The sequence below is a fragment of the Castor canadensis genome, chromosome 9 (assembly GCF_047511655.1).
Source record: "Castor canadensis chromosome 9, mCasCan1.hap1v2, whole genome shotgun sequence".
Classification (NCBI taxonomy): domain Eukaryota; kingdom Metazoa; phylum Chordata; class Mammalia; order Rodentia; family Castoridae; genus Castor; species Castor canadensis.
Window position 1 is genome coordinate 62452483 of NC_133394.1, and position 22686 is coordinate 62475168.

Below are 22686 nucleotides of genomic sequence, written 5' to 3' on the forward strand. Positions count from 1 at the left end.
CTATTTTTTTAAGTTAGACTAGACCTTCTTAAATGTCTGTGGTGAGAGTCCAGTTTTTAATTACATGAATTATTTAAACATATCATATATATATGTTTATTAAATATAAGACTGAGCTGGGCCTGGACTCTTATTCTTTTAACATTTTTTAATTGGAATTCTTCTATTTCTCTAGTGCTATTGTTAACACTTAAGATATATTAGTGAATGAAACAAATACAAAATGCCACAATTCCAGTAAAGGTATAAAATAAAAATAAATGTAATAAGCAAGTTAAGACTTAATATGAGCTAGCAAATTAATGGAAAAAATCAAGATTTGAGGTACTAGAATTATACTTTTAAACAGAGTTTTCATAATATATAGTTTTGAGCAGTTTACACATACACATTTTAGGTCATTCCTCTACTCAAAGACTACCTGCTAGTCATATAAATCTGTATTCAAAGTACTATTTCACTTTTTAAAAAGACCAAGAGGTTTAGGGGGAATTCCATTTTTTTTTCTTTCAGCCAATGCTACTTCTGCCTATCTTAAGCCTTCTCACTGCCAACATTGGGGAATGAAAAAATGGTCCAATATCCTGCTTTACGGTTGAATTTATGAGAAAAGGTCTGGTAGTCCGTGGGAGTTCTTCTCCACTGGTGAGTGAGCTCTGAAAATAACTATTGCTTAACTGGGAAAAAAAGTGCAATTTTAAAAGATTATGTGAACGTTAGGTTGCAGTCTTGCTAATTAGATCCTTTCTCCTTGGCCTAGTCTTGTGACTTGACTTCAATTCAGTGCCCTGAAGGATGGATTTACTCAATTCATATTCTGCACCCACCTGCAGCAAAGAACCAAATTGTTGAGAAGTATCTAACACCATTTGTTCTCATAGTCCTTTGGTATTTGTTGTCAAGAGAAAATGAGTAATTTGTGGATTTAATGTTGCATTCAGACTTAGAAAGACTTTCTTTCCTATGTACCATAACATTGTCAGCTGTATTTAATGAATTCACATGACCTTGGAGAGTATCTTTTTTCCCTTTTGGCATCCATCAAAAATAGAACAACTGTAAGAAAATACTGCCTCCATAAGGGGCAGTTTGAACATAACCAGACAGATGTTTCAAAAGCATGGTTTTCTTAGTAAAATCTGATCTGTGATGCACAGAATTAGCATAGAGCTTGAAAAATGTCCAAAGCACAAGTTTGTCATTGAGTTGAAATACATGTGTGCCCCTGCTTGTGAATGGAGTTTTAACAGCTTGGGTAATCTTTTACCCGGATACATGTCTATGGTCTATTAAAGTAATGAAAATGTGTCAGGGACAAAAAGATTTTGATTTGTGAGACAAAATGTTCAAATTATAACAGTTTTAATAGTTTGTAGGAGTCACCACTACATTTTTTTGTGTGACTGTACTGGGGTTTGAATTCAGGTTCATGTTTGCAGGGCAGGAAGTCTACTACTTGAGTCACATCTCCAGCTCTTTTTGCTTTGGTTATTTTTGGAGAAAGGGTCTTACTTTCTGCCTAGGCTGGCCTGTATCACAATCTTCCTATTTTATACTTCCTTCTGTAGCTGGGATGACAGGAATGTGCCCTCATGTCTAGTTTCCCCCACTGAGCTGGAACTGCTTCAGCCTGTCTCATAGTTGAGATGACAAGCATGCACCATTGCACCCAGCTACTGGTTGAGATGGGGTTTTGCAAGCTTCCTGCCTGGGATGGACTTGAACCACATTCTTCCTGACCAAGTCACTAGGATTGTAGGTATGAGCCACTGACGCCTCGCACAACTACATTTTTATATGTAATTTAAAATTTATAGAGATCTTGTGTACAAGAACATGCATGCAAATTTTATTTAAATCTGTTTTCCTTTCACTTTGTGAATATATGTGTATGTCTTGCCCTTGAGGATAAGTTTTTCTAACTATTTTAGTAAAATTTACCAATACATCTCTAAACACACGTGTGTATGCACACATATGCATACACCACTCATGTACATCAAGAAAACACCGAAAACATTTAGAGTTTTAAACAAATGAAATCTTTTGTTAATATGCCTCATTATTGTGAATGTGACAACAAAGTGATGTGTATGTATTACTATGCATGAAAACACTTTTCAAATGTTGGCATTATTTTCAAACTTAAAAATAAACTAATGCAGTTTATGAAAATGTGCATCACAATCTCTTGAGCAGGCATTACATTTTTATGAATGTTGCCACTGCATTAAGTCAGTCAACTAAGTTAATAAAAACCAGGAGAGTTATTGCTTGATACTTTTTCTAAAGTGGATGGAAAGGATCACAGAAGCCTACTGATTTTCTCCTGTGGAATGATCTTTGATAAGTACTCAGGTCAAAATAGATTTTTCCAGTCATCAAAGAATTTACAAATAAAATGGTATTTAAATATACATGAGACAAAATACCTCCCTCCACCCGTTCTGTTTCCTTTTCTTTTGAGTGTTTATAAATATGTAGGAAAAACCTTAAGTAACTAAATTTCTTTGTTTTTCATTTGTATTTTTTGCAGGTTGCAGTTTAATCAAATTATTGTAGTGATTATACCATGCATTCAATAACTTTAAAAGCAGGGTTTTAGAAATTATTCTAATTCAGCATATATTTGATCTTGAAAAAATAAAGATCTCTGTAAAAGGTATCATATTTAAAGATTTTTATCCCATTAACTACTTCCTACCTATTATATCTCTAGAAATACTATAAATTTCATGGTGTACTATGATTATTTCACAACTATATAAGTTAAAATTATTTAACATGTATAAATAATTTAAAAATGATAATTTTTGTGAATTGGTTTTATAGTGATGATGAATATAATGCATATTCATGGAGAATGAAAATAAAACAAAATCTCATAAAATGTAAGGAACCATTAATTAAATAAAATGATGACTTTTACTTGTGTATAATGACTATTGTTTTCTGTTATATATCCTTCCAGATTATAAATTTGTCTCTGTGTATATATATGATATTGATATATTTCTATTACTTAATGATGTATATTCAGTGATATTTATTATATATATACACACACAAATATATGCTTCTATATATTATAAAAGGATTACATATTATGAAGACAATTTTATAATCTTTCTGTTCTTTGCTTATGGGAATTAGGAATAAGAAATTTGAATCATTATGGGTAGGTAGAGAAGGTTAGCATGCCAGTTGTTTAAGTATTAATTTTGATTTTTATCTTTTCAAAGAACTTATTTCTAATAAATACAGCAAGACAAATACTAAAGTGAAGGTACATTAGGATAACTAAGTCAGTACTTTCCGTTTTACCCATTCTGTGAATCACATTTAATCTCCTATTAAGACTTTTTAATTTCTCTCTTTTCCTCAGACTTTTAGAGTATATATTCAAGTCCCCCTCCCGCTCCCCTCCCCCCTCACTTCCAGGCAGAACCTGTTCTGCCCTTATCTCTAATTTTGTTGAAGAGAAGACATAAACAATAATAAGGCAGACACAGTGTTTTTGCTAGTTGAGTTAAGGATAGCTATACAGAGAGGTTCCTAGCATTGCTTTCATATACAAATGTGTTACAACACAAATTGATTCATCTCTAACTGATCTTTACACTGTTTCCTGATCCCCTTCTCATGTTGACCTCTGTCACTTTAAGGTTTCTGTATTAGTTCCTCTGGAGTGGGGGCATCAAATGCTTTCATGTTTTATGTTTTCTACCTATTCCTATATCTCCTGCATGTGCTCTCCCCTTGTCATGTGATCCAAGTTCAACAAAATTGCTGTATTTGCCCTAGATCTAAATTCCGCATACAAGGGAGAACATACTATATTAGGTCTTCTGAGTCTGGCTAACCTTGCTCAGAATGTTGAGTTCCACCCATTTATGTGCAAATGATAAAATTTTGCTCTCCGTCGTGACTGAGTAAAATTCCATTGTGTATAAATACTACATTTTCTTGATCCATTCATCAGTAGTGTGACATCTTGGTTGTTTCCATAACTTGGCTATTGTGAATAGTGCTGCAATAAACATGGGTGTGCAGATGTCTTTAAAGTAACCTGTGTTGCACTCCTTTGTGTATATTCTCAGGAGTAGGATTGCTGGATCATATAGCAGACTTATGTTTAGATTTTTAAGAAGCCTCTAAATTTTTTCCAGAGTGGTTGCACCAGCTTGCTTTCCGACCAGCAGTATACAAGGGTTCCTTTTTCCCCACTTCCTTACCAACACCTGTTGGTGGTGGTGTTTTTGATGATGGCTTTTCTAATAGGGGTGAAATGGAATTTTAGTGTGGTTTTGATTTGCATTTCCTTTATGGCTAGCGATGGTAAGCATTTTTTCATGTGCTTTTTTGCTATTTGAATTTCTTCTTTTGAGAAGGTTATATTAAGTTCAGTTGCCCATTTTTTAATTGGTTCATTGAGTTTAGGAGAGTTTACTTTCTAAGTTCCCTGTATATTCTTTTTATCAGTCCCTTGTCTAATGTATAGATGGCAAATATTTTCTCCCACTCTGTGGGTGGTCTCTTCAGTTTAGAGGCCATTTCTTTTGTTGTGCAGAAACTTTTTAATTTTATGAAGTCCCATTTGTCCATCCCTTCTCTTAGTTGCTGCTGCTGGGGTTCTTTTGAGGAAATCCTTGCCTATACCTATTAGTTCCAGAGTGTTTCCTGTTTCTTCCTGCACTAACTTCAGAGTTTCAGGTCTGATATTAAGGTCTTTAATCCATTTTGAGTTGATACTAGTACAGGGTGAAAGACATGGATCTAGTTTCAGTTTCTTGCACATAGATAACCACTTTCCCAGCAACATTTGTTGAAGAGGCTTTTTTTTCTCCATAGTATATTTTTGTTCCCATTGTCAAAAATGAAGTGGGTATAGTTGTGTGGATTCATATCCGGGTCCTCTATTCTGTTCCACTGGTTTTCATGTCTGTTTTTGTGCCAGTACCATGCTGTGTTTATTGCCATTGCTTTGTAATATAGTTTGAAGTCAGGTATTGTGATACCTCCAGCATTGCTCTTTTTGCTGAATGTTGCCTTGGCTTTTTGCAGTCTCTTGTATTTCCAAATGAACTTTAGGGTAGATTTTTCATTCTCTATGATGAAAGTCACTGGGATTTTGATGGGAATTGCATTAAATATGTAGATTGCTTTTGGTAAGTATAGCCATTTTTACTATGTTGATTGTACCAATCCATGAGCACAGGAGATCTTTCCATCTTCTGTAGTCTTCCTCGATCTCTTTCTTCAGGGTTTTGTAGTTCTCCTTGAGAGGTCATTCACATGCTTTGTTAAGTTTATTCCTAGGTATTTGATTCTTTTTGAGGCTATTGTAAATGGAATTGTTTCCATATATTCCTTCTCAGTTTGTTCTTCTTGCAGGGTGTTCTTGTGGGCTTCCTTGGGTTATGTGGTATAGTTTCTTTGTTTTGTTGGAGTCTGGATCTGGGTATCTGTTTTCTTCAATTCCCTCTGAATCCTGTACTTATTTATGTTTGGTGGGAGAATGTTTTCCACCCCTTTTTCTTCTTCCCATATTTCCACTAGGTGCCATTTCTGTCCCTGGACTATGTGTAATTTAGTATTAGCTGAGTTACAATAGTAATAGTAACAAAACCAAAAAAGAAGGAGAAAAAAGAGAAAGAGAAAAGAAAGAAAAAAATGGAGAACCAAAGAAAACAGCAGGGAGAGATGGTGGACAATCAAACAGCAAACCAGACAGACTCTTAAAGAAAGGCAAAAAAAAATCACTGGTTCTGTAACAGTGGAATTACAGTGTTAGTTGTTCTGTTGTTGCTCCTTTAGCATACAGTCCTGTCTGTCTTTGTCTCCTAGGCAGGTTTGGAGCCCTCCTGTGATGAGCAGAGGTCAGGCAGGGGCCAGGCAGGATTGAGGGGTGGAGGCCTGGTGGAGTGGTGATCTGGCAGGCCTGCCACCATGGGGGCCTGGTGGAGAGGGTGCAAGCTTGCAGAATGGGTGTCTGGGGAGCCTGTGGGGCAGAGACCCAGCAGAGCAGAGATCTGGTGGGCCCACATGGAGCTGGGGCATAGTGGGCATGAGGGGTGGGGGCCCAGCTGAGCGGAGCAGTGGCTGGTGGGCCTATGGAGCAGGGGCTTGGCCAGCCAGCTGTTCTTTTAGTAAATCATGGCATGGAGAAGACTTCCACAAGCTAGGGGTTCAGAGCGCTGAAGTTTCAGCTCTCCTTGGTGCTTTACCTCTGCCAAGGGTGTCTCCAGCATCTCAGCAAGGTCCCTGATTTACAGAGCTCACACAGTCTGTGTCTGTGTCCCAGTCATCATCTTGGATCCTCCTTAAGTATCTTTATTTTAACTTAGTTTTAATGACTATTTTAATATGATAGGCATCAACAATAATAAACAATGCAGAATCTTTTGCCATGCAAATCAGAAGAAATTCTTATTTTTAATTATGCAACTATTATTTTAGATCATAATGTACTCATACTGAAAATTTAAATGGTGAAAACTATAAATCTAAAAACTTTTATTAATGTCTTTATTTGTACTCAAATCTTTAAATGATTTCCTTTGAATATTTATTTTAAATAGACTTTTTTGTTCTGTTAGGTAAAAACTGTTAGCATTGTTATGTCCAAAGTAAATTTGAGCAGGAGATAAAAGGATTCTTTTGTACCGCCCAGCCCCAAATATGCACAGCTTCCCCCCACTAAAAAACTGTTACACAAGAGTGGTTCATTTGTTACAGTTGAACTTCCGTTGACACATTCATATCACCAAAAGTACATAATTTACAGCAGGCTTCAGTATTGGTGTATATTCTATAGGTTTGGAAAAATATGAAATGTCATGCAAACACCACTAAATTATCACACTGAGTACTTTCATTGCTCTAAAATTCCTTTGTGCTTTACGATTTCTTCTTCTTCTCTCTTTAATTTGTGTCAACCACTGGTGCTTAATTTTACCTATAGTTTTGCTTTTTTTCAAAATGTCATAGAGTTGAAATTCAGCATTTAGCTTCCTCAGATGAACTCCTTTTACTTAGTAATGTGTATTAAAGATTCTCCATGTCTTTATAGTTCATTTCTTTTTAGTAGTGAATAATACTACATTTTCTGGATGAACTGTGGTGTGTGTATCCATTTATCTACTGAGGGACATTTTGATTTCTTCCATGTTTTGGCAATTATGTATTAATCTGAAATGAGTATTTGTGCACAATGTTATGTAAAAATACATTCATGATTCACTTGAGGAAATACAAAGGTGCACAATTGCTGTAACATGGCTAGTGCCCAATTTTTCAACAGGTTGTTTGTTTTCTTATTGTGGTATTATGAGTTCTTTGTACATTTTGTTGGATATAGTCTCTCAGTCTGTTGCTTGACTTCTCCTATTACCTGTTTTGTCTTGTGTATTTTGGTCGATTGCAAATTTTAAGGAATCGATCCATTTCACCTAGGTTATCAAGGTTGGAAATTCAAATATTCTTGATTATCCTTTTAAGGTTACGAGAACTGTAGTGATGTACCTGCTTTCCCTTCTGATTTTAGTGATTTGTGTTCTCTTTTTTTCATAATTAACCCAGTAAAATGTTTAGCAATATTATTGAACTTTTCCAAAACTAGCTTTTGATTTTGTTGCTTTTCTCCATTGATTTCCTGTTTTCTGTGTCATTGATTTCTGATTTAATTTTTATTATTTCTTTTCTTCTGTTTCCTCTTGATTTAATTTGCTCTTCCTTTTCTATTTTCCTAAGGTAGAAGCTTAGATGATTGATTTTAGGTCTTTCTTCTTGTACTATCTGCATTCAATGCTATAACTTTCATTTTAACTTCTACTTTTGGTGCATCCTACAAATTTTGATATGTTGTGGTTATTCTATTCTTGAGGTTTTTTTTTCTTTAACCTGTATGTTATATAGAACTATGTTCTTTTCCAAGTATTGGGGGATTTTCTAATTATGGGTTTCATTAATTATTTCTACTTTAACTGCATTGTGGTCTGACAGCAGACAATGAATGGCATCTGTTACTTTAAGTTTGTTAAGGTTTATGCCCCACAATGTGTTCTGTCTTTGTGAATGTCTATGTGAGTTTCAGAAGAACACAAATTCTGCTGTTGTTGGATGAAGTACTGTATAGATATCCATTATATATAGTTGATTATAGTGGTGTTTATTGAGTTCAATGATGTACTTCCTGCTTTTTTTTTTCCTGTCAGCTGGATCTATTTCTGATAGAGTATTAAAATAGATTAATTTATTTGTCCTTGCGGTTTTGCCAGTTTTTGTTTTGTACATTTTTCCATTATATAGTTAGGTATATAATTATTGCAGGTTTTTATGTGTTCTTGGAGAACTGGATACTTTATTATCATCTAATGCCCCTCTTAACCCTGATAACTTTCCTTGATTTTCTGTAGCTTGAAAATGATATGGCTGTCTGGTAATTTTCCTTACTGAAATCTTCTATATCTTAAATTAATGTTACTACAAGGTGATTATTTTATAAATTAGTTTTAGCATGGCATATTTTCCCCTACCAATTTATTTTAAATCTTTTAATGTCTTTATATTTAAAGTGAATTTTTTATAAGCAACATATAGTTGGATCTTATTTTTGATCCACTTTTGGAATCTGTCTTCTCATTGATGCAGTTAGACTTTTGAATTAAGATAAAAAGAAGTGAAGGAGGGGATGAATTCAACTATGATGTATTATAAGAAATTTTATAAATGTCATGAGGTACCCCAGTCCAACAATAATATAATAAAAAGAAAAAAGCCATTTTACATATAGTTGGATTAATATCTATCATGTATGTTACTATTTTCAATTTTTGTCCTCGTTCTTTGTTTCTGTTGTAGTCCAGATACTTTCTGCTTTTATACTGTCAACTGAGCAGCTTATATGATTTCATTTATCTCTTCTTTTAGGATATCAATTATATTTCTGTTTTTACCTTCTTTGGCAATTGTCCTATAGGATATAATATACATTTACAACTAACCCAACTTTACATTTAAATAACACTATTCTGCTTTTTTACAGGCAGTGAAAGTAACTTTTAACAACAAATAACACTAATTCCTCCCCCCATTCCTGTCTCACTGCTGTCATTCATTATATATAAACACATTTTAAATAAAATATATGTTAGAAAAATTAAGAATAAGATTAAGTTTTAATTTTATTTTCATGTACTTCTCTTATGCACTTTATGTATATCTAAGTTTCCAACCTATGTAATTTTCCTTCTCACTAAAGTACTTCTTTCAACGTGTCTTTCAAAGAAAGTCTACTAGGAAGAAATTCCCTCAAATTTTGTTCATTTAGGAATTTTTTAATTCTCCTTTTGTCAGGGTGCAGAATTTTAATTTGGTAATTTTGTTTCCGTCTTCACACTTTAAGTATTTTACTATACCTTTTACTTGCTTGCATGGTTTCTGAGAAGTAGAATGTAACTCTTATCTTTGTTCCTGTTTAGATAGGGTAACCTCTGTATTTCATTGATGATTTTTTAAATTTATTTTTGATTTTCTGTAGCTTGAAAATGATATGCCCATATGTAGATTATCCAGCATCTATCCTGCATAGTATTCTTTGAGCTTCTGGAGTTTGTGATTTGTGGTCTAACATTAATTTGGGAGAAATTTTCGTCATTATTGTTATAAATTGTATTTCTTTTTCTTGCATTATTTCTCTTTGTCTTGTATTTACATTACACACAAGTTTTACCTTATGTATGACTTGTGTATGGAGATGTTCCATATTCTTGTTCTTCAGTTTTGGTGTTTTCCATTGAGTTAATTTTAAGGTCAGAGATTCTTTCCTCAGCTGTGTCTAGTATACTACTATAATTGTTGAAGGCATTCTTTACTTCTCTTAAAGTATATTTGATCTCTAAGATTTATTTTCAGTTCTTTCTCAGAATCATCTCTTTGTTAACATTGACCATCTGGCTTTGACTTAAGTGTATCCATTAGAGCTTTCTGAATGTGTGTGTGTATGTGTGTGTGTGTGTGTGTGTGTGTGTGTGTGTGTGTATGTAATTTGTTTTTGCAGTTCTGGGGCTTGAACTCAGGGTCTTGCACTTGCTAGACAACCGCTGTACTACTTAAACAATGCCTCAATGCCTCGTGCTCTTTTTTGCTTTAGATTTTTTCAGATAGAATCTAGTGCTTCTCTCCAAGGCTGGCTTCAGACTATAATCTTTCTACCCATGCCTTTCTAATACCTGGGATTATCAGTGTTAACACCATTGTTTATTTGTTGAGACAGTCATCTCTATAATTTTTTGCTAGGCTGATCTTGTGCCATGATCCCTGATCTCTGCATCTTTTTCTTCTTCTTCTTCTTTTTTTTAACAGACAAGCATATTTATTAGTGCATTTAAAAAATAGAATTCTGTTTTAAAATTGCAAGAGTCCCAATTGGTGTTCTTCCTTGTAAAGTTTTAAATTTCTTTTTTTTTATTCATTTCTTCACATGTACATACATTGTTTGGGTCATTTCTCCACCCTGCCACCCTCCCCAACCCTCTCTCCCCTCTTCCCCCCTCAGTTACAGGCAGATCTGTTCTGCCCTTATCTCTAATTTTGTTGAAGAAAAGACACAAGCATAATAAGGAAGACAAAGCATTTTTGCTAGTTGAGTTAAGGACAGCTATACAGGGAGATTCCTAACATTGCTTTCGTGTACCCATGTGTTACAACCCAAGTTGATTCATCTTTGACTGATCTTTACACTGGTTCCTAATCCCATTCTCATGTTAACCTCTGTCGCTTTAAGGTTTCTGTATTAGTTCCTTGGGAGTGGGAGTGGGGACATCAAACGCTTTCATGTTTTGGGTTTTCTACCTATTCCAATATCTCTTATATGTGCTCTCCCCTTGTCATGTCATCCAAGTTAAACCACATTGTTGTATTTTCCCTAAATCTAAAGTCTGCATATGAGGGAGAACATATGATTTTTGGTCTTCTGAGCCTGGCTGACCTCACTCAGAATGATGTTCTCCAGTTCCATCCATTTACCTGCAAATGATAAGATTTCATTCTTCTTCAAAGCTGAGTAAAATTCGATTGTGTACAAGTACCATAGTTTCTTGATCCATTCATCAATAGTGGGGCCAAGTTATTATGAATAGTGCTGCAATAAACATGGGTGTGCAGGTGCCTCTGGAGTAATCTGTGTTGCATTCTTTTGGGTATATCCCCAGGAGTTGGATTGCTGGATCATATGGCAGGTTTATGTTTAGATTTTTAAGAAGTGTCCCAATTTTTTTCCAGCGTGGTTGCACCAGCTTGCATTCCCACCAGCAGTGGACTAAGGTTCCTTTTTCCCCACATCCTCGTCAACACATGTTGTTGTTGGTGTTTTTGATAATGGCTATTTTAACAGGGGTGAGGTGGAATCTTCATGTGGTTTTGATTTGCATTTCCTTTATGGCCAGAGATGGTGAGCATTTTTTCATGTGCTTTTTGGCCATTTGAATTTCTTCTTTTGAGAAAGTTCTGTTTAGTTCAGTTGCCCATTTCTTAACTGGTTCATTGATTTTAGGAGAGTTTAGTTTCTTAAGTTCCCTATATATTCTGGTTGTTAGTCTTTTGTCTGATGTATAGCTGGCAAATATTTTCTCCCACTCTGTGGGTGGTCTCTTCAGTTTAGAGATCAATTCTTTTGTTGTGCAGAAGCTTTTTAATTTTATGAAGTCCCATTTATTCATCCTTTCTCTTAGTTGCTGGGCTGCTTGAGTTCTATTGAGGAAGTCTTTGCCTAACCTATTAGTTCCAGTGTTTCCTGCTCTTTCTGGTACTAACTTCAGAGTTTCAGGTCTGATATATATAAAATGGATATTCTTGATCCAATTTGAGTTGATACTAGTACAGAGTGATAGACATGGATCTAGTTTCAGTTTCTTGCACATGGATAACCACTTTCCCGGCAACATTTGTTGAAGAGGCTGTCTTTTCTCCATCATATATTTTTGACACCTTTGTCAAAAATGAGGTGGGTATAGTTGAGTGGATTCATATCCGGGTCCTCTATTCTGTTCCACTGGTCGTCATGTCTGTTTTTGTGCCAGTACCATGCTGTGTTTATTGCTATTGCTTTGTAATATAGCTTGAAGTCAGGTATTGTGATACCTCCAGCATTGCTTTTTTTGCTGAGTATTGCCTTGGCTATTTGTGGTCTCTTATATTTTTAAATGAAATTTAGGGTAGATTTTTCAATCTCTTTGATGAAAGTCATTGGGATTTTGATGGGAATTGCATTAAACATGTAGATTGCTTTTGGCACTGTAGCCATTTTTACTATGTTGAGTCTACTGATCCATGAGAACAGGAGATCTTCAAATCTTCTGTAGTTGTGCTTGATCTCTTTCTTCAGGAGTTTGTGATTCTCCTTGTAGCAGTCATTCACATCCTTTGTTGAATTTACTCCTAGGTACTTGATTTTGTTTTTTTTTTTTTTTGAGTCTATTTTTAATGGAATTGTTTCCATATATTCCTTCACAGTTTATTCATTGTTGGTGTATAGAAAAGCTAATGACTTTTGTAGGTTGATTTTGTATCCTGCCACCTTACTGTAGCTGTTTATGGTGTCTAAGAGTTTTTGGGTAGAGTTTTATGGGTCTTTAAGGTATAGGATCATATCATCTGCAAATAAGGACATTTTCACACTTTCTTTACCTATTTGTATTCTTTTTATTTCTTCTTCTTGCCTAATTGCTCTGGCTAGAAATTCTAGTACTATGTTGAATAGGACTGTGGATAGTGGGCACCCTTGTGTTGTTCCTGATTTTAGAGGGAATGGTTTCAGTTTTTCACTGCTAAGTATGATGTTGGTTGTAGGTTTGTCATAAATAGCCTTTACAATGTTGAGGTACATTTTCTCTATTCCTAGTTTTCTTAGAGCTTTTATCACGAAGTGGTGTTGGATCTTGTCAAAGGCTTTTTTCTGTGTGCTGAATTCCTTGGAGAATCTTTTGTAGTAGTGGCTTGCTGGTCACATATTGTTTTAGTTCTGCTTATCATGGAAGACTTTTATTGTTCCATCTATTTGGAACGATAGTTTTTCTGGGTAGAGTATCCTAGGATTGAAGTTATTTTCATTCAGTGCTTGGAAGACATCACTCCATGCTCTTCTTACTTTTAATGTTTCTATTGAGAAGTCTGCTATGATTTTGATGGGTTTACCTTTGCATGTTATTTGTTTTTTTCTCTCTTACAGCCTTCAGTATTCTTTCTCTAGTCTCTGTAATTGTTGCTTTAATGACAATATGTTATGGAGTAGTTCTATTTTGGTCCAGTCAGTTCAGTGTTCTGGAGGCTTCCTGTACCTGAATGGGCATAGTTTTCTCTAGATTTGGGAAATTTTCTGTTATTATTTTGTTGAATATATTACGCATTCCTTTTGCTTGCACCTCTTCTCCTTCTTCAATGCCCATCAATCTCAGGTTTGGTCTTTTGATGGAGTCAGTGAGTTCTTGCATTTTATTTTCACAGGTCTTGAGTTGTTTAACTAATAGTTCTTTAGTTTTTCCTTTAGTTGCCATTTCATCTCCAAGTTCTGAGATTCTGTCTTCTGTTTGTTCTATTCCGCTGGAATGGCCTTCCATTGTGTTTTGTATTTCTGTTTTGTTCTTTTTCTGAGGTTTTCCATATTGTGGGTTACTTCCTCTTTAATATTGTCAATGTTTGCCCTTAATTTGTTTATATCTCTGTTTATGGTGATCTCTGTTTCAGTTTGGTATTTATTTAGGGTTCCTATGGTTTCATTTATTTGTTTCTGTGTTTTCTCACCTTCTTTTATTTTGTTGTCTTGGAATTTCTTGAGTGCCTCCTGTATGTTTTGGTTGACCATGTCTAGTAACATCTCTACAAAATTCTCATTAATTACTTGTATGATTTCTTCTTTCAGAGTGTTCTTGTGGGCTTTGTTGGGTTCCTTGGTATAATTTATCTTTGTTTTTTTGGAGTCTGGATCTGGGTATCTGTTTTCTTCATTTTGCTCTAAATCCTGTACTACTATATTTTTTTGGGAAAGAATGGTTTCCATGGCTTTTTCTTCTTCCCATATTCCTCTAGGTACCATTTCTATCCCTGTACTGTATCTATTTTAGCTGGATTATAGTATTAATACTAACAACACAAGAGAGAAGGATAAAAAAGAGAAAGAGACAGAAAGTAAAGGAAGGGAGAGAGAGTAAAGAGTTAAAAAAATGAGAGAGATGGTGGGTGATCAAACAGCAAACCAGGCAGCAAAATCCTTAAAGAAGGGAAAAAAAAAAAAGAAATAAAATCACCAGTTCTGGAACAGTAGAATTGCAGTCTTAGTTGTTTTGATGTCACTCCTTTAGGATCCGGACTTGTCTGTGTGTATCTCTTAGGCAGGTTTGGAACCCTACTCTGGCAGATGGCAGGTGGGTGGTTTCCCACGGGCTTACAGGCAGAAGCCTTTTATTGAGGTGAACTACCAGGTCTTTGGAGCATGGGCTTGGTGTGCCTGAAGGGTGTGGGCCTGGCAGAGTGGAGATTGTGTGTGTCTGTGGATTGCCAGCTTGGTAGGCCTGAGGGGTGCAGCAGAGCAGAGATTGTGAATGTCTATGAATTGCCAGCTTGGCAGGCCTGAGGGTTGCAGGCCAGCAGAGTGGAGATCATTCAGGCCTCTTCAGGCCTGAGGGCACAGTCGGGTGGAGAATATGCGTGTGTGGATCACCAGCTTGGCAGCCCTTGGGGGCAGGGCCTGGTGGAGCAGAGATCATGCAGACCTGTGCAGGCCTGAGGGGCAAGGCCCAGCAGAGATCGTGAATGTCTGCAGCTCGCCGGCTTGGCAGACCTTAGAGGCTTGGTCTGGTGGAGATCATGCAGGTCTGAAGGGTAGGAGTTTGGGGGAGTGTGGCCCTGGTGGGGTTGAGGAGCAGGCCCAAGTATTGGAGATCCTGCAGCCTTCAGAGCAACAGCTCTACAGGCCAATGTGGCAGGGCTTAGCATGTAGTGCCTGCTATTCTTTTAGCATATCATAGCATGGAGAAGCCTTCCATGAGCTAGGGTTTCATAGTGCTGATGTTTCAGCTCTCCCTGGTGCTTTACCTCAGCTAAGCATGTCTCCAGCCTCTCATTCATGGAGCTCAGGAAGTCTGTGGCTGTATCCCAGTCACCATCTTGGATCTCTCAGGATCTCTGCCTCCTGAGTAGCTAGGATTACAAGAATGAGCTAGTGGTCCCCAGAATCTTAATAATAGTTGTTTTAAATTTTTGGTTGTTAATGCCAACATTCCAATGTATCTGAATCTTATTCTGATTCCTGTTTTGTCTTTTTAAATTGGGGATTTTGTTGCTTAAAATGTTTTATATTTTTTTCTGGATAACTGGACATGAAGTCCAGCACTGGTTTCCATGGATGTTTCTGCTCTTGGGTTTTGACTCTGGAAAATTATAATCTTCTTTATTCCCCTGTCTGGATCTGCAATATTGAGGGCAGTGGCTTGCTTGTGATCAAAGACAAGCTTGTCTCCTCTTTGAAGGTTCCAAGAAGATGTTGATGCTTTTTGTTTATTTAGTTGTTAACTTGTTTTCAGGATAGCGTGATAACTTCCAAGATCCTAATAATAAGTCCAAAATTTTATTTCAAATATTTCATACAAAATAACATTCTATATTTTATAAAAGTACTAATTTCTTGTAGGCAACTTCATTCATTTCCAAAATTAGGTTTAAATTAAGTATTTATCAATACAGGTTGTTTTAAATTGTTTTACCTTATATACTCATGTCTATAATACCAGCACTAGGGAGGCTGATGTAGGAAGATCATTGGTTCCAGTCAGCCTGGGCTATATAGCAATACCCTAAGTCAAAAAAAAAAATGCAACGAACAAAATCCAAACTAAATAAAACTCAAACCCAGAATCTTTAGCTATATTTTTGAAATTTTGAAATAAAAGTTTTCTTCTAAATTTTATTTTGCAAACAATATATTCTGTAAATACAACCTTTCAATGGAGTAACAAGACTTATCTTTCTTGACACATGGCAAAAAGAAAAACATTTTCTAACTAGAAAAGTTTCATTTTATTGATCCAAATGTATAACAAATTCTATTTTAATAGCTCACACTTACTGTATTTCCTGTAGACTTCTTCTAGGCAGTGGTCAGTTTCCACATTGATTAAATTCTTTTTATTTGGCATGTTTATTTTGCTTTTCTTGAAAACCCAGCACTAACAAAAAGTAACATATGTAAAATAAATCAACCTTAGAATTTTATTAGAATTTGAATACTTTTGGTCCTTAATTGGACAAAATAGATCATTTTATGAAGTCATTGTATTACAGTATTTTTGCATGTTATTATTTTGTGAATTTTGTTCTTCGGGTAGGGAAGATGTAAGCTGCTCTGAAACGAAGTGAACTGGTCATTTGTTTAAAACATAAAAAGTGTAAGATAAAAGAACCATTGAATCTTCTTAAATTTTCTGTGGTTAAAAGACTTTTTATTAATGCCCAAAAGACCATTGATTATTTTAAGATGCCTTTGACTAGAGTTTAAATGAATTCAACAAGTATTTTCTGAATAAGGTAAAGACAGCATGAAGAATTTTTTTAAATGAGAAGAAATTTTTGAATAATGTTTAATCATATACCTTTGCAAGCTTCACTGCCAGAAAGGCATTTGAAATATTATTTTTCATTTGCACATAAAAATGGATGTGATGTCATTTTGCACTATGATATTCACTGATCTACATGAAAGACCTTTCTGATAAATGTTTTTCAACTAATGTTAGGAAAAGCTTCACTTCTCTTTCATAATTGGTATAATGAATTATAGGCTTTATCATTTTGCTTGTTTAAATTTTTTTCCTTTGGTTGTCAGGAAGTTGAGAATGAAATTTGAAAATCAACTACTATCTTAGAAAGAATAATGGTTCCCTAATGAAATGTATACTCTAATTCCTGAAATCTGTCAATATATATGTTATGACCAAGGGACATGAAAGCTAATGAGAGAATTAAGGTTGTAAACAAGCAGAGTTTTCAGTTGTGGGATTATTCTTGAATCTCCAGACCAGCCAAGTGTAGTAAAAAAGAAGAGGGAATGGGAGGAGATACCCAGAAACATGGAATCTGAGAAGGACTTGATGTGACCCTACTTGTTTGAAGATAAAGGAAGGGGGCATGAGCCAAGGAGAGGTGACTTCTAGAAGGTGGAAAAAAGATTCTCCCCTAGAACTTCCAAAAATAATGGACTGTGCCCTTACTTTGGATAAATGGGTGGTAATGAATTAGAAATCTTGGTCTTACCATCCAAAACTGAACCAAGAAGATATTAACCACCTAAACAGATCTATAACATGTACTAAAATTGAAACAGCAATGTAGAGTCTCCCAAAAAAGAAAAGTCCAGGACCTGATGGATTCTGTGCTGAATTCTACTAGGCCTTAAAAAAGACCTAATGCCAACACACTTAAACTTTTCAATGAAACAGAAAGGGAAGGAACACTGCCTAACTCATTCTAAGAAGCCAGTATCACACTAATCCCAAAACCAGACAAACTATGGAAATAGCCAAGATGCCCCACTACTAATGAATGGATTAAGAAAATCCATAAATAAATGGTATTTGTGCAGATGGAATTTTACTCAACCACAAAGAAGAATGAAATTTTTTCATTCACAGGTAAATGGATGGAATTGGAGAATATCATCTTAAGTGAAATTAGCCAGGTTCAGAAGGCCAAAAACCACATGTTCTCCCTCATATATGGACTGTAGATCTAAACCAAACACAGTAATATTATGGGACAGTCACACTAAGGGGAGGCTGTGCAAAGGAGTGAGATTGATGTGCTCAAGGTGCAAGAATGAATGTAGACATTTTAAACTGGGTGGGGCCACCATGGGAAGCAGACTAAGGAGTAGTGAAGAGGACTGGCAAAGGCGAATCAATTACGACTATAATACACATATGCATGGGTACAACACAAGGAAACTCGCTGTGTAGCTATCTTTATCTATAACTAGCAAACGTCATGTTTCTTGTTTTATCTTGTGTTTTTTCTTCTACAAAATTGGAGAACAAGAGGCTGGAGGGGTGTGTGTGGTTGGCACCAGTGGGAGGGAGGAGGTTGCAAAGAAAGGGATTGAGGGTGAATATGGTGTAAATAATGTATACACATGTATGTAAATGCAAAAATTATACCTGTTGAAACAGGAGAAGTTGTGGAGGGGAATTCAAGTATGATACATTTAATACATTGTAAGAACCTTTGTAAATGCTACAATGTATTTAAGAAAAGCAGGAGATGGAAGACAAGAGAGTAATGTTGGAGTGAACTTGATCAAAGTGCATTATATGCATGTATGGAACTATCACAATAAAAATAACCCACACTGTACAATCAGTATATACTAATAAAAATGTTAAAACAATAAATTTTAAATAGAATAGCTCTAGTAAGCACATTCATAGCTCTAACTCTCACACATGTATAAGAAGATCAGTACGAGGTGATATACTTTAGCACTATTTGATCTAACATGTTTGGAGATAATGCTGGCATGCAATGGTCAGATGAAGAACTAAATCTAGTGGAACCACACAGCTAGATCTGAAACAGAAGGCTATATGATTACAAAAAAATAAGACTTAGAAACTGGATTTATTGAGCATACCATTTGGGTAACTCTAAAACTAAGTAACTATAATTTTACATTGTACATTGCAGGCCAAGTCCAGTGTTTGGGACTTTTACCCACCTTCCCCAACGCCACCCCCCCCCGTGTCTTCCTGATGAAGGTTAATGTGAGTGTACCAAGGGCTTCCTCACTGTTTCCCTGCAGGGAGTCCACCTCACCTCTTTGTGGTCACCTCCTCACCTTGCTCTCCCTTACCCTCTGACCTCCTGCCCTGGAGTTTTCAGGACTTAGAATTCCTATGCTGCTCCTAGACTCTCCGAGCAGGGTTGTTTCTTTGAACCTTCTCCTGGATGCTCTCCTTCCTTTTTCCTTGGCCTCCCCCCTCCCTCCCCCGAGATGTCCAAACAGTGTTCTTTGCTTTAACTTCCTGAAGTGTGCATTTCAATTCGTTCTTCTCTAGATGTTCGTAGAATCCATTGTCACCACCGTGGAAGAAGCAGTGTGTACATTGCCGACCCCGGGCCCCAAGACCCCCTGTCCCCTGGGTATTTCAGGCTTCCAAAGGGTGTGGTTAAATGGTACTTTTCCTTAGTTCCCCCAGTGTGCGTGTCAATTCGTCCTTCCCTGGACTTTGGTAGTGGAAACCATCCTGAAGAAGCAGTGAAGGTACATTTGAGTCATGGTGCCCCAAGCCCCCTGCCCTCTCCCCGCCAGACTAGCAGACACCATGAGCTCTTGGTATTTCTGACTTCCTACAGCGGCAGGGGGTCCTTGTGGCCCTGCAGGGTTGTAAAGTAGGGAAGCCTTAGAGTAGGTGGCCACGCCTTGGTGAACTCATGTGTTTGTCTGGTTTTGCATGCAGGGATGGGGTTGCGTGGTTGGCAAGACGTGGTAAGAAGCATCACTCGGAGGCCCGTTTCAGCTAGAAGAAGTTTTATTTCACTACACTCGGATGACTTCCTTCATCAGGCATGGATCTGCTCTAAGGTGAGGTGGGGACGGTGGGGATCTCCTGGAGTGTAGCTTGGAGGTGCTGGGAGCAAAGAGGAGGAGAGGATTGGAAAATGTCCAGGGAGTGTGGGGGACGCTTGGAAAGAATGAGTGGTGCAATTTTGAAAACTTAGGGGAGACCAACGCTTTGGGGGAGGAGGGCAGGGCTGAGCAGGTTCCCTGGCTGGTGGGTTCCAGTGAGCTGAGGCAGGTGCCCTGGCCCTGATCTGTGAAGTGCTGTGTTTGTGCATAGCAGACAGAGGCAGTTTTGGGCAAAGGATCCCACCAAGCTTCCTCCCACCTTCCTGGGCTGGCCCGGGCTGTTGAGGGAGGGCAGGGCTGGTGGGGGTGGGTCAGGGGAGTGGATGGCCAGCAGGTGGAGGGAAGTGGGCCCTGCAGAGCTGCGGAGGGTGTGTGTGGGGGGGAGGTCGGAGCTGGGCTCCAGGTCCCTGCAGGCCACCCAAGCCCGGGGGGCTCCTGGAGAAATGCAGAGAAGAGGAGGGCTCCTGGTGCTCTTCCTCTGGGAGAGAGGCAGTGGGTCCTTCTGGGCAGGCCAAGTTCAGTGTTTGGGACGTTTACCCCCCCGCCCCCCCGTGCGCCGTGCGCTGTGCAGCTGGGCTCTGGGCAGCGCTTGAAGCTGCCTTCTGACAGGCTTGTCTTTTTTAGGCTCCCTGCCAGCCGCCTGAGGGAGTCCCCCCTGGGGCCTTTGCCGCCCTGAGCGGCCAGGCATCTCGGGGGCGCGCAGGCGCGCGCACACGGAGGACCCGAGAACCGACCAGCCTCCCGGGTGAGTGAGCAAGGGGACCCGGCCGGATGGGCTGCAGCAGCCAGGGCTTGGGGCCTCGGCGCTGTGGAGTGGGCCACTTGGGAGGAGGACGTTCGGGCAGCCGCTAGGTGAGGCAGCGCCACCTCCACTGGGAGACCCGTGCTGGCGGGAAGGCCCCTGCACCCGCCTGGGGCGTGGCGCACCTCCCTAGCGGCCTGCCCGGAAAGGGGATGGTGGCGTCGGCGGCGGCGGCGGCGGCGGCGGCTAGGCAGGAGCTTCAAGGCGGCGGCTTGCCTCCGCCCAGGGGTTTGTGTCAAGTCCCCCCGTTTTCGGTATTCGGAAGACTGTCAACCTCCAGGTGAGTTCCCTGTCCTAGCTTGCTTGTTTGCCTGCTGGCTGTCTTTCCTGGCTTGCCTTGGCTTCGCTTGTGATGGGTGCCTGGGCTCCCTGGGCTCTTGTTCCAAAGGGCAGGAGGCTTTAGTCTTGTTCGCCTTGATCTGTAGTCCGTCCGTGTTTCTAACGGGCTTGGCAAGCTGGGGGAATGGTGAAACTGGCTTGACTTTGCTTCCTGGCACACTTGTGCCTTTGGATGAGGTGTGTTGGTTTGTGTGAGGGGCAGAGAAATGGGTTTGGGATCAGGGCCAGGCATTTTGTAGCTTGGCTGTGTATTCTTGCAGGGGAAGCCCTTAGACCTTTTAGGGTCGTGTTAATTTCTCCCGGACACCTTTCTTTCTTTCTTTATGCGTTTGGGTCTTTGTGTATTTCTGTAACTCGGTAGGTAGTTGTAAACGTGTTTGTGGTCCTAGGTGTATGCAGGTATGTATTCATTGACTGGGTTCTCCGAGGAAGGTTGGTTTGGTATTTTCAGGCGAGGGACTCTCCCTTTGGGCCTGGGCAGTCATGGACAGTGACCGTCCTCCCGACCACTCCGTGCTGCCTGGGAAGCTGCGGGGACAGGCGCCTGCTGCCACACGCAGCAAGTTTTCTCCTGGAGCTTAAGCTGTCAAGGTTTTGGCCTGAGACCCCTTGAACTGTGATCCTGCCTTTTGTCTGCCTTCTGGGTGTCTGGGATTCTAGGCGTGAGACCCTGCAGGGGACTTGTTGGTTTTTAGAAGGAGAGCGTTGCCCTGTAGCTCATGCCGACCTGGTAGCTGGGGTCCCCCTGTCTCAGCCCCGCAAGGGCAGGAATGACATGTGTGCGCCCTCCTCGCTGGCTTTAGGTGTGTTTTGTGCTTCGGTAGCTTAGTTTGTTACTTTGGTGTTTTTCACTGGGATAGATTGTGTGTGTAGGGTGTGGGTGTGATCCATTTTAAAAATTCTAAATCGGCCTGGCCTGTGGGGTCCACTGGTTTGACTGTCCCCCCGCCCCCTTAGGGGTCCCCTAGGGCCCGACTTAAGGCAGCGGTCTGTCCGGAAGCGTCTCTTTTCTCTTTCTCCCACGTGTATGCAGTGCAGTCAGTCCCTTCTGGCATATAGCCTTCTCTACTCACCCTCATTCACCCTCCCCCATGCCACAAGCACCCGACCACACACAGGCTGTACCTACTGGACAGACCTGTCTTCCTGATGAAGGTTAATGTGAGTGTACCAAGGGCTTCCTCACTGTTTCCCTGCAGGGAGTCCACCTCACCTCTTTGTGGTCACCTCCTCACCTTGCTCTCCCTTACCCTCTGACCTCCTGCCCTGGAGTTTTCAGGACTTAGAATTCCTATGCTGCTCCTAGACTCTCCGAGCAGGGTTGTTTCTTTGAACCTTCTCCTGGATGCTCTCCTTCCTTTTTCCTTGGCCTCCCCCCTCCCTCCCCCGAGATGTCCAAACAGTGTTCTTTGCTTTAACTTCCTGAAGTGTGCATTTCAATTCGTTCTTCTCTAGATGTTCGTAGAATCCATTGTCACCACCGTGGAAGAAGCAGTGTGTACATTGCCGACCCCGGGCCCCAAGACCCCCTGTCCCCTGGGTATTTCAGGCTTCCAAAGGGTGTGGTTAAATGGTACTTTTCCTTAGTTCCCCCAGTGTGCGTGTCAATTCGTCCTTCCCTGGACTTTGGTAGTGGAAACCATCCTGAAGAAGCAGTGAAGGTACATTTGAGTCATGGTGCCCCAAGCCCCCTGCCCTCTCCCCGCCAGACTAGCAGACACCATGAGCTCTTGGTATTTCTGACTTCCTACAGCGGCAGGGGGTCCTTGTGGCCCTGCAGGGTTGTAAAGTAGGGAAGCCTTAGAGTAGGTGGCCACGCCTTGGTGAACTCATGTGTTTGTCTGGTTTTGCATGCAGGGATGGGGTTGCGTGG

At 39.2% G+C, this 22686-nt stretch overlaps 1 long non-coding RNA gene across 1 annotated transcript in view; it reads left to right on the forward strand.

Moving 5' to 3' along the window:
* The first annotated feature begins 1179 nt into the window (after positions 1 to 1179).
* LOC141410747 (uncharacterized) overlaps positions 1180 to 22686 on the forward strand; it is a 356157-nt gene continuing 334650 nt past the window's right edge. The window contains exon 1 of the long non-coding RNA XR_012435535.1: positions 1180 to 1759. This is a non-coding gene — a long non-coding RNA (uncharacterized lncRNA). The remainder of the gene's footprint in view (positions 1760 to 22686) is intronic.